Here is a 13,038-nt window from a genome sequence, read left to right on the forward strand (position 1 = left end):
AGCTAGAGACGTATTCCAGCGTCATAAAGCCTGGTAACTATCGCTTTCATCGTAGGTTGGGTGATTCCTCCTCTTTGAAACGATAAGTGCCAGTACGGACTTGTGCTCCCACGTACCGTCGAGTATATATTGGGAGACCACAGTAGGCTATACCCTTTATCCTTATGAAGCCGTGTATGCCGCCCTGTCGATCGCAATGCACTGAACACAACATTCGGGAAGATTGACTGCCGTACCATAAAAAGTATTCTGCAGTTTTGCGATTGGTTTGGTAATACCCCTGTCTAGATATCCAGAGTAGTCACTTTCATTCCTTTTCAGACTCCTTAAAAGAAAAGGTCCATTTGAGCACTTGTCACTTCAGGGTCATTAAAAATTGAAGGTGACTAGAGTCATCTTTAGCTTTTTCTCGACTCTTAAACATTGAAAAAGAAAATTGTGTCAAAGCGTCATAAAATTTATTTAAATCGGAATAACATCGTTGTTCCCTCATTGGTCTTAGGGTGAGAAAATGGAGTCCACCAATCAAGGATTTCCCCTTGGGGGAATCCTACTTCCTTTTCCTCTAGGGGAGATGTTGGTGCACCTCATATGGCTACATTATCCCTTCCAGGGCTTGCAATTGGCCCGCCAGTATGGCTTTTCTCGACCTATGTCGTTCAAAACACTGTGATTCTTGAGCAATCAAATCAGCAACCTGTTGATGCCTCGAAAATCGCTGCAACAACATAGGGGAAACCACCCAGTCCGGACCTTGATACAGCTCCTTTTCCGTTTGGAATAGTGGCTCCGACTGGGGATAATGGGACCAGTTTCCCAAAAATTATAGGTAGACGGGATGGATGAATGGCTTATAGAATATGCTGGCGATAAACGAATAACTAAAACTATCAATAAAATATGATAACTATGATCTATCCCGGGGACTTTATCAATTTTCTAAAGCGTAGCGTTTGATGGTCTGTGCTTTTAAGACAGGCATATAGATGACTCCATCTCTAAAACATAGATATTAAATCATTCTAGACTGTGGTGCATAAATAGTTACGCAAAGCGATAACAGCGAAATTACTACACTTCATCATTTATATCATTGTTACATGCATGATTAAAAAAAGGCATATCGCAAAACATCCAATAGTGGAATGAGATAGAGATTTGTTGTTACAGCGCATACATGTATTCAACAATAGCAAGAATAATTACACAACAATTCATATAAAAGGAATGAATACAGATACAGATAAAAGTACCATATAAGCTGATTAACACCCGTATATCAATGGCTATGTCACAGTTCTTCCTTTGACTCAGAAAACATCCCCAACAAAAGACAGTAGTGCGCAATTGTATAAAGAAACTTTCTTGTCAAATTGAGAACGATTGGTCGAGTTTCATAAAAGAATATAGGCTGAAGCACAATAGTGCAAACTTCAGTCTTTAATTCTATTACAAAATTTTACGACCCTTTCCAAAACAATGAAAGGGTCTATAAATACTAAGCTAATCTAAATATCTAATAAACAGAAATCCTACATAATTGGTATCAATAAATATTGATCCTTTTTTCTGGAGCGATCTGGCATTTGGCGGCAATGATTCATCAGGTAGACTCTTTGCCTTTAAACCTGAGCTGACTTATCGCCAGCATTGGCTCTACTTCAGGCGGTTTGTTAAGGCGCGAACTGAGCTGAGCAGCGTATTTGGCATCTTGAATATCGGGAATTATACACCCGAGTGCATCAGTTAAACACTTGAGGGCAGACCTTTGTGTGTGTGGCTTGATCAGAAAGAGCCAATATGCATCGAAAGTCAAAGTATTAACCCCAGCGATTAATCTCCCCTTCTCCTCTAAGTCAGGATAACTTGTCTGCTCAATCACATTTGTTGTTGTTATTCTTCCAGGTGTACACTGGGAGATCATGTTTGCCAGGTAGAGGGTGTTGTTGACTAGATCAATCATATTGCTTGCAGTTAATTTACATCTTGAAGCCGCCCTTTCTGCTTTCATCACTTGAGTGTGCCATTCTGTAAAGAGTATGTCCTTATATGTTTCTTGGATTCTAGGCAACTTCGCTGCTTTTCCCACATCCGAATCTTGCCAGTCAAGATATCCACTTATGAGCTCATAGGCCTGGTCCAACTCATTCCTGGCCTTATCTACCTGCTGATTAATGGATGTGGTTAGCTCGCATAATGGTTCTGCCTCAGTGAGTTGATTACACAGGAGTCTGATCTGTGATATTAAAGCATTGTTTATTTGTGATGCCTCTGCTCTGAAATCCTCCACCTTTTGGGTGCCTTTTATGACTTCGAGCCGTGACGATAATTGAGCTATTTGCTTGTCCTTCGTTTTTATCATCAGCTCATTTGTTGTCCTCAACTGTGCCAATGCCTCTGATAACTCCTTTTGTTTCTGGATCGCGCTTTGGTCGATCCTCTGCCTTTCTTCTTGCAATTGCTGGGTTAATTGATCATTCATTTGTTGTTGTACCAGCAATTTCTCCTCTGCTTGCGCTGCCCTCTGTTTTGCCTCGGTCACCTCTGCTTGTAATGCAAAAATATCTTGGTCCTTAGTCTTCAATAGAAGACTTACCTCCGATGCCTTGTCGATAGCAAGGATAATTTTAGGGGCGAATGTTCGCCCTTTGGCGAAATTAAGGGGTTTTAAATTTTTAGTGGGCGAATATTTTGTATCATAGTACATTTTTACAAATCACCTCAAATAGCCCACCTTATTTTAAGGGAGAGGGTAAAAAAGGTAAATTTAGCCCTTGAAATTAGGACTTACAACCTTTCATTCGCCCATTTTCAAGAATAGGTTTTATTTAAGTGAATCCATTCGCCCATTTTCAAGAATAAGTTTTATTTAAGTGAATCCTATGGGCCAAATACCATATTTATAAAAGAGGTATGGTAAATTAATAAAAATATAAATAAATGAGAGGTATGGTAAATAAATAAAACATTTTTTATATTTACTCCATAAGTCACCTTATATACATGTAAGGGTGTAAACAAATAAAAATATAAGTAAAGTGGAGGTATGGTAAATAAATAAAATGTTTTTTATACTTACTCAAAAGGTATGGTAAATAAATAAAAATATAAATAAACTAGACGTATCGTAAATAAATAAAACCTCTTTTTATATTTAGTCCATAACCCTCGTTCTATTTATGAAGGCTCAAGAAAGTTTTATTTAAGTGAATCCTATGGGCCAAATACCATATTTGTAAAAGAGGTATGGTAAATTAATAAAAATATAAATAAAGGAGAGGTATGGTAAACAAATAAAACATTTTTTTACATTTACTCCATAAGTCACCTTATATTTACGAACACTCAAAAAATGGGTTATATTTAGGTGAAACCTATGGCCAAAATACTATGGGACAAATACCATGGACTAGATTGTTATTAATACCATGCAAAAAACCATTATTAACCCTAATATTAGAATTAATAAAAATAAAAATGGCACATGGTATTGACCCATGGTATTCACCAAAATGGCACATGGTATTGACCCATGGTATTCACCTGGAATGTAGCCTATTTAAATGGGGGAATTAAACCAACATGTAGCCTATGATAAGATTCACTAGGACTTTACAAAGTTTTATTATTTAGTGAAAGACTCGCCAAGATCTTACAATATTTTATAATTGAGTAAAATATTCGCCATGCCTCGTGAGATATTCGCCAAAAAATTATATATACATATTATATTATTGATAAAATCGCCTTCCATTTTTCCTATATACCATGGAGATTCGCCCATTTATTATATTTATAAATTTAGGGGGGGTTCTTAAAATTTTCCCTGGTCGATAGTTGCTGCAGAATAGGCACCTGCATACTGTGACAGCTTTGTTAGGTCATCGGAGGGGTCCAATTCCTCCTTCCATACTACATTACCCGTGACTGTTTGTTCTGGAAAGGTAGAAGGTTGATCAATCCTTCGTCTTTTCCTTGATCGCTTCACAACTGCTCTATGTCGTGGGCTGTAGAAAACGTCCAAGGGAGGAATATCTTCCACTTGGAGGACAATTTGAGCGGAAGGGTCTTTAGTAATTACCTCAACATCTTGGGAAATGGGTGGGCCGCTGGTTCCACTTAGAACCTGAGGAGAAGTGATGTCCTGCATATCATTTGTCTTAGAAGTGTCCCCATCTTTTGAACATTCCAATCCACTGATGATGGAATGAAATTGCTGCCATTCTTGAAATAGTTTGGGGTCTATGGTAGTGTCTACATTGACATCGGTGGTTTACTTCTGCTGCTCTTTTTCCTGCTCTTTCTTCTGCTGTTCTTCTTGTTCTCTCTTCTGATGTTCTTCTTGTTCCCTTTTCTGCCTATCTGCCAGTTCTTTTTTCTGTTTCTCTTCTTGTTCCCTCTTCTGCTGTTCCTCTACCTCTTTCTTTTGCCTTTCCACTTGTTCTTTTCTCTGCATTTCTGCCTGTTGCTTCTTCTGATTTTCCTCCTGTTGTTTCTTTTGATCTTTTGTTATAACAGGAGGCTGGCTTGACTGTTGCTGACCAGACTCGCTTGAAGACGTCGCTGGGGTTGTTGCCAGTAAATCTAGAGGCAGAGTTTGCAACCTCTGCTCCCTAAGTTTATTGAACTCAGTTACCCCTTGATCATTATATTTTAATCGAGCAAGTTCTCTAGCTTGACCTATTGTTTCGTTTGAAACAAATAGGTCGTCAAACCAATCTTATTGATGGTCAAATTTTGTTAATTTGGCCTGTTCTAATGCAGCATAGGCATGTTTGGTTGGATCATATAGCCTATTCGGGATAGTGGCCAGGGTTAAAGACTGCATCTTTGTGGCTTCCTTTTCTGCGTGTTTGAGATCATGCAGAGTATATACACCAATTCTCAAGGGAAAAGAGGGCCAGCCCCTCTTCTTTTCTTTCTTGAGAGTCTGTGTAGTACTCTCTGCCATAATTTGATAGGAGACTTCTCTTGCTAGCAGTTTATCTGGAATATACAAAGGGAGAACATGCGGATTGGCTTGGCTGCCAAAAACTCTAATGTAGATAAATCTCTCTTCTCCAAACCAACTTGCTACCGCCGGCAAATCAAAGGAAGCTAGGTAGGAGATCCTGGGAATGGGCTTATCAAAAATAGAATAATGAATGGGAACCATAAAGCCATTGCAGATTTGATACAAATGGTCCTTGTAAGAGGATTTCCACAATTTCTGGTGGTATATATGAATGGGTGAGGGGTCTTGGGCAGTCCACCTCCAACCAAGGACGGGAAACTCAGAATTAAAACATAACGTATCTAAAATGTATGCACTGTAATAAAACGGGGGAATTTTCCTTTCAGTAACAACAGAACCTTTTCTAAAATCACGAACAGCTACGGCTAACTTATCAGAGAGAATAGTACCCCAATCCATAATTATGATGTTTACTGCTGCTTCCATTAGAGGAACCATCTCTATGGTAAAATTAGCAGAGTCATGTAATCCCCATAGCCTACACATCATTATCCCTACACAACAATAGGGAGAAGCCAAAGAATCGACTAAGTACTTACCGGAAGACTCGTGCTTGTGTTTGGCTAGATTCTGCCTCCAATCCCGGATGGGTTCGGATTCTACTTCATTATCGGCTGCAAATTTCTCCAGGAAGGTCTTGTTATAGACTTTCTCTGGCTCAGGCAAATGATACATTTGCCTTAGATGTTCTGGCTTGAACGATCCAAAAATCCTTCCATCTCTGGTGCAAAAGGTTCTGTCGAGGATTGGAATTTCCTCAATTGCCCATCGCACGACGTCTGTGTAGGGGAGAATCTGTTCTCTGGCCGCTATCCTGTGAAGGAAAGAGTCGGCTAAGTCTTTGAGAGTGGACTCAGACTTGCGAGTAGGATCCGGAGTAGCTTCTGTCACTGCCTTCTCTGGTTGTTCGGCTTCAATCAAATTATACGTGCCTTGCCATGTAGCTCTAGTAAGGCCCGTGCATGTAGTATCCCATATTAAGCCCTTCTTTTTATCTGTGGCAGCTTGTCCTGCAACTGATGAAGCAGCGGAACCCGCAGTCTTCTTAGATTTCTTTCCCATTATGCTCAGGCTTCTGTTAGAAGATGAATCCTACACAAAGGCAAGAAAAACCGTAACATAGAAATATAATGATGAGGACTCATGGTGGGAAAGATATACCAATTGAAGCGTGCTGAGAGATTAATTCTCAAAAATGGCTGCGGATCCAATCAATGGGCAGATATTGCAGATATATTAAATGGTCGTTTAAGGCTTGCTACTCCTTAAATGCTTATTACACCATTATCCGGTTGAATGACTCCCTTAAGCGTGCAATGGATATTTTGGCGGTTGAGCGCAGGTGATCGTTAATCGAAGGGGCAAAACTTTAAATATGAATACATCACCTTATCCCTCCATTTAACGGCTTTTTCGAAATCTGCGCTTTATTGATCGGAAATCAATAACACTTTAGATCTTCAAGCTATACCTTTTGAAATTCCGATCGTCAATAGCGATATCGCATCGCATGGGGAGAATGGGCATTATATAATCATAAGCGTAGGATCCTCCGAACGTCGATTGCGACGTCGCATCGGATTAGCGCGAAGAAATATGACAAGGTGCATTTAGAGTAAATTGCCGATTTCCCGATAGCCGATATCGCGTCGCATCGGGGGTAAGACCTAAGCGCCTTATTAATGTGCATGGGATGTTCCCGACTGCCGATTGCGCAATCGCATCGGATCGGAGTAAATGACTTAAATTGCCTTGACCGCATATGAAGTATCGCCGATATCCGATCGCCGATATCACGTCGCGTCGGGGCTTATGTTATGTGTGTTTTTTAAGATGTGTATGAAATGTTGCCGATCACCGATTGTGATATCGCATCGGGGGTAATCAATGTGCCGCTTATTTATATTTCTTATGTCATTGCGATATGCGATCTTGCGATCGCTTTATCGCAATGACAAAGATTTGCCTTATTTCTTTTTAGGGTCTTTTCAAAAAGGGTTTTATGAAATGAATTCCTTTGATTATCGGACCTCTTTTGAACAATAAAAATATTGATACCAATTAAATTTTCAAGGGACCCATTTCATACGTTAATATTTATAAGTAAAGATGATATGAAATGGGGGGTTGTTGTAGAGCACAACAATTGGCGATTCGCTGGAAGAACCAGTTATCTCTTTCAAAAAATAGAAACATTTAAGCTTTTTCAGAAAATAGAGTTTCAATCAATGGGGAAATCTCTAATATAATTAGATTTTATTATATTCTGAGAAAAATGAAACTATTTTGTTGACTTCCTCTTTTCTAAGAAAATAAAAACATTCTAAGCTTTGAAATAGGTCTTTATTGGTTTGTAATGATAAAATAGAATACCTTTCCAAATCAGCCTTTTATAGTAAACTCATTTGTCATAGGTAGAGCCTCTGCTGCCAGCAAACATCTATAGTTTCGATAGGGATATCTTTTAACCATGTGATTGTCCATTGTCCCATCCAATTAAGAGTGTGATTAACAGAATGAATTCAAAATATTTTTTCATATTTTGTATTTCATTTCCTTTTTTCTTATTTGTCATTGATAAGATAAAAAGCCATTGTCCTGGTTTGGTGGCCAGCTGTTGACAATGCCACTCATGATAGTAGTCTAACTGAACAAGCTGGCTCGTGATGAGACCCCTTGTCTTGTAATTTCAAGCCATTACCCTGTTTTGGTTTGCAGTATTGGTAATGTCAGATAAACTATTTCTCTGTGAACATGGTAAGCATGCTTGTGATAAGACCTCTTATCTTTAATATCTTATATTTTAGAATTACACTCTGAGTAATCATAAACTTTAGTGAATGGGGTGAACAATCTTCTTCTTAAGAGTAATGGATGACAGAGTAAGAGTTGAAGATGTTGAGATTGGATTGATTCCTATCTTAGTATGGATAACCTTTAGAGACCAATTAAAAAATAGAAAATGATTTACAATATTTCCATGCTTTGAGAGGAGTTGACGAAATTTGAATTGTGATTTCAGAATACAAAGATATCTAATTTCCTAGAAATTATCCTTTTTTGGTTAAAAGTTCTATCATTTTAAAAGCAAATGTTCATTCTCGTTCTATGGGGACAACTTTTCAAACACAGCAAAAGGTCAATGGGAGACATCTCACAACCTTATTTCTTAAAATCCTACAAACTATAAAATCCTACTGAAATGAAAGGAGAAGGGGTTACCTCCTCAGTGAAAGAATTTCTTCAAGACAAGGCCATTAACAGGGAGAGAATCTCTCAAACCTGATAAATCTTGCAATATAAAGGTTGAATGGCCTATCTTCTCACAAATCTGAAATGGTCCAAGCCACAACTTCTGGAACTTGGAGTGTTTACCCTTGTCTTCATGGGCTTTGTCCCATTTCAGAACTAAATCACCGACTTGGAATTGTTTTGAACCGGATGAGACTGAATCAAAAGCTGCTTTGATGACTTGCTGATGTTTGGCATGGATAACCTTGGATTTTTCTCTTTCCTCTTCTAATTTTAGGATCTGGTCATGTCTAAACTGAATAGAAGAGGAAGGAGTTTCCTCAATAAACTGCACTAGGGCTAAAGAAGGAAGAACAAGATTTGTGGGTAAGATTGCTTTTTTTCCATAGACAAGATTAAATGGAGAAGTTCCAATAGAAGCTTTCTGTGTTATCCTATCAGCCCATAATGCAAACACTAAGGATTTGTGCCAACTCCTCTGATTTTGTTCGATAGTTCGCTTAATGATTTTAATCAAATTCTTATTAGTAGATTCTGCTAAACCATTTCCTTGGGGATAGTAATTAGCAGAATATTTTAACTTAAATCCTCTTTTAATAGAAAAATCAAACATAGCATTGCCTGAAAAGTAAGATGCATTATCAAAAACAAGAGCATTTGGGACACCAAACCTGGTAATAATGAATTGGTCTATGAATTCAATGATTGCTTCAGAATTTGCTGTCTTTAAAGGGATTGCCTCAACCCACTTTGTAAAGTAATCAGTGGCAGTAAGGATATACTTATGCTGTTTGGAAGATGCTGGAGTAATCTCCCCAATGATATCCAATCCCCATTGCTCAAATGGTTGCTCAATGTTGATTGGTTGCAGAGGGAAGGCTGATTTACGTTGTCTTCCGCTAGCAGTTTGACAATTTAGACATTTCCTTACGTACTCGTGAGCATCTTTAAACAAAGTAGGCCAATAGTAACCAGCATGAATAATTTTGTGAGTTGTTGTGTCAGCTCTGAAATGTCCTCCTGCTGGTCCGTCATGTAGCTCCTGCAAAACCTTTTGAGCTTCAGGTTTTTCAAGGCATCTTAACAAGATAGAATCATAATTTTGTCTAAAAAGCACGTCATCAATGATTGTAAAATTCTTCGCTTTTAATCTAATGGCCCTTTTGTTTTTGTAAGACAAATTCGGAGGTGCATAACCATTCTTTAGATAAAAGATTAAATCTGCATATTGAGATCCAGAATCAGTAACACTTATCTGATTAATTTCTTGAGTTTGATCTGTATCGCTTGATTCTGGAATATTGGATGCTCCTGCCAATATCCTGCAAAAACCTTGGCCCCTAACAATCTTTGCTGGCTTAATTTCTAGGTCATACTCTTGAAGTGCTGTGACCCAATTTGCCCTTTTTTCACCCAGCTCTTTTTGGATTAATAGTTGTCTAACTGCCGAGAAAGGAACTATTATTTTTGTATGGGTTTTTAAAAGAAAGGGTCTATAATGTTTTACCGCTTTAAATACAGCAAAGGCTTGTTTTTCTACATCGGAGTAATTTAATTCGGCACCCTGAAGATTTGAGCTGAAGAATGATATGGGTGCTTCTACATTGTGAGCATTTGGCTGCGTGAGAACTGCAGCATAAGACACATCGGATGCAATGGTATACAATGTAAAATGATTAGAAAAATTTGGAGTATTCAAGGCTGGGGCATTGATTATTGATTGCTTGATTACATCAAAAGCTTGCTTTTCTTCTGATCCCCACTTGAAGATTGAATTCTTCTTAATCATTGTCTGAAGTGGTAATATAATTTGAGAAAAATCTGGAACAAATCGTTTAACGAAATTAATCTGGCCTAAAAATGACTGCATCGATTTTTTATTGTGTGGGAATGGGATTTCAGAAATCTCCTTGATCCGATCAGGATTGATATAAATGCCATCTTTGGATACAATAAATCCTAAGAGTTTTCCTTGATCAAGAGCAAAGAAAGACTTTTTTGGGTTCAGAGAAATACCATATCTTTTGCATCGCTGAAAGATTTGATTTAAGTCATGCAAATGATTATACCTCTCTTTAGAATATACAGTAATATCATCTAGATAGACGACTACTGTTCGATTAATCAACCCTCTAAAGGCTATATCCATAGCTCTCTGGAATGTCGCTCCTGCATTTATAAGTCCAAAAGGCATTTTCTGATATGCATATGTTCCCCATTTTGTTCTAAATGTGGTTTTAAGTTGGTCATCAGGATGAACCAGAACTTGGTTGTATCCTGAGAATCCATCAAGAAAGGACATCAATTCAGAGCCTGCTACTGATTGGAGTATTTGCTCCATAGTAGGTAATTGGAAGTTATCTTTCAAGCTCGCTTTGTTCAGGTTCCTGAAATCAATACAAATTCGAATGTCGCCATTTTTCTTTCTGACTGGCACCATATTAGAGACCCAGTATGAGTGTCGGACCGGAAATATAATCTTGGCTTTCAAGAGCTTGTTAAGTTCCGACTTTATCTGGCTCTCCAAATTTGGATGTATTTTTCTTAACTTTTGCTGAATCGGTTTCTGATCAGGAAGCATTGGAATGGTATGCTGGATAATAGATGTATCATATGTCTTCAAATCATCATACTTCCAAGCAAAGACCTGTTTGTTTTTTCTTAATAGTTTAATAAATGCTTCCTTCTCTTCCAAAGAAAGTCCTAATCCTAAATTGATGTTTTGAGGAGCATGGTCAGTACCTAGATTTATCAATTCAAACCTAAGGGTAGAACTTTGAAGCTTTGCATTAATTACAGGTTTAAACCTGTCTTTGATATCATAAAGATCTTCGAGCTTTACCACTGGTTTAGGAATTGAATTTTCTTGAGGTGTTTCTTTCATCTGTAGACCATGGTCATTTTCCTCAATAATTTGATTGTCATAGGACTTTTCGGAAGTTAGAAACTGCAAGATATCTTCATCATGGTTAAATACTTTCCAATTAGTGGCATTGTCAGGAATTGAAGGCCTAAAAAGTAATTCTACGGAAAATCTATCAAGGCTATAGTCTTCAGAAGGTAAAAGCTTAGAAGCTACATTGGCTAGTAGGTCGGCTGCCGAGTTTTGCGACCTAGGAATGGAAGAAATGTTAAATGCTGAAAAGTGTGAGGTAAGATTCTGTACTAGCGATTGATAATGCTTGAGGTGACTTGAAAGACAATGAATTGCATTCCTCACCTGTTTGACAATGATTTCCGAATCGCCGAATACTTTTAGATATTGCACTTTGAGGCTGATTGCTTTATATAATCCCTAGACTAAAGCTTCATATTCGGCTGTGTTGTTAATGCAGTCAAATTCTAACCTACAAGACAACATTTTCTTTTCTCTTTGTGGACTAACCAAAATGCAACCTGCTCCTGAGCCCTCGCTGGACTTAGAGCCATCAAAATATAAAGACCAAAATAAAGGAGTATTAACAAAAATATTTACATTTTCCTCAGCATCATTAAAACATCTAGACTTATCAGTTTGTGAAAAATTTTCAATCTGAGATGTAAAATGATTAACTGAAAAAGGAGATGGTTGGGCAAGAAAGTTGCCAAAGAATGACTCTGACGAATAGTTCCCCAAAATGTTGTTGTTGAACGCTACAGGTTGGTTTTCTTGCTCAAATTCAGTAACTGTGTGGGTCATATGCTTCTCTCGATCGATCCTTATTTGATTTGGCTTTCCCTTGTAGGGAAGCCACATATGTGACCAATCTGTGGAAATATACCCATGCAATTTTTCGGACCAATCTCTGCTCAAAATTAAACCGTAGAATTCAGGTATGTCAGCAATTAAGATATCAATCCTCTGTACAATCCTGGGATTGGCAGACAACCTGATAGTTATGGAATTAATTTCTCCCACAACCTGCACTTTGGTCCTGTCCAACTGTACAATATGAATAGCAGACTTCTGGGGTTCAATGTTCAGTTTAGAGCAAACTGAAGCTGGCATTATATTAGATGATGCCCCTGAATCAATTAAACAGTTGTGCAGGTTTCTGTTATAAATCTCATAGGTCAGCAGGAAGGGTGGAGTATGAGAATTCGATCTATCTCCAATTAGAACTGAATCGGTAGCTTCAACCATACCTGAAGGAGGTTGGCCAGAATCGTTGGCAGCTTTTTCACTGGGAAGGGGAGTAGAGGGAACATCATTTAATTCTTTAAGAAGTAATTTTTGCTGATGCTTTAATTTACTAAGCTCAAACATAGTTATGTTTGCCTTAGTTTTCTTCATGTCATCAACAATGTTATATTCCATTGAATCAGATACCACTAACGTTTTGGATGTTGAAGGAGAATTAGAAGTTGAAGGCTGGTTTTGGGGAACTACTACAGGCGACTTTTTTGGGGGAACTTTTTCCTTCGTTGTGGTAGCACCTGCACTCCTTTTCTTTGAAGTTGCCTGGGCAGGTTCAGGAGTACTTTTACTTCTTGTAGTAACCGGAAAGGCTTCTTCTTCATTCTCGGTATCAGAGTTTGGGAGTATAAAATCCCACATTCTGTGGCATTCAGCTACTTCTTCTTCATCATCGGTTTGTGAGGTTGTTTCCTCTTCCTCTTCTTCTTGCTCTGAATCTGCGTTAGATATAACATTGGGTGGCTTTGTTTCAGTTTTCTTAAAAGTCCTAAATGGTCTTTTGTTTGAGGTTTCGACCACCTGCTTCTTTATTTCAACCATTTCGTTAGACAACGTTTTAAGGACTTTTTGTAAACCCTCCATGTCGTACAGATCC

The 13,038-nt window shown here is 38.1% G+C and overlaps 1 protein-coding gene across 3 annotated transcripts in view; it reads left to right on the forward strand.

Moving 5' to 3' along the window:
• LOC149243137 (luminal-binding protein-like) overlaps window positions 1-13,038 on the forward strand; it is a 66,826-nt gene that overhangs the window by 22,823 nt on the left and 30,965 nt on the right. The window lies entirely within an intron of this gene.

Source organism: Pinus tabuliformis, chromosome 8 (genome assembly GCF_031772625.1).
Source record: "Pinus tabuliformis cultivar Carrire ecotype Pingquan chromosome 8, CPIR1, whole genome shotgun sequence".
Classification (NCBI taxonomy): Eukaryota; Viridiplantae; Streptophyta; class Pinopsida; order Pinales; family Pinaceae; genus Pinus; species Pinus tabuliformis.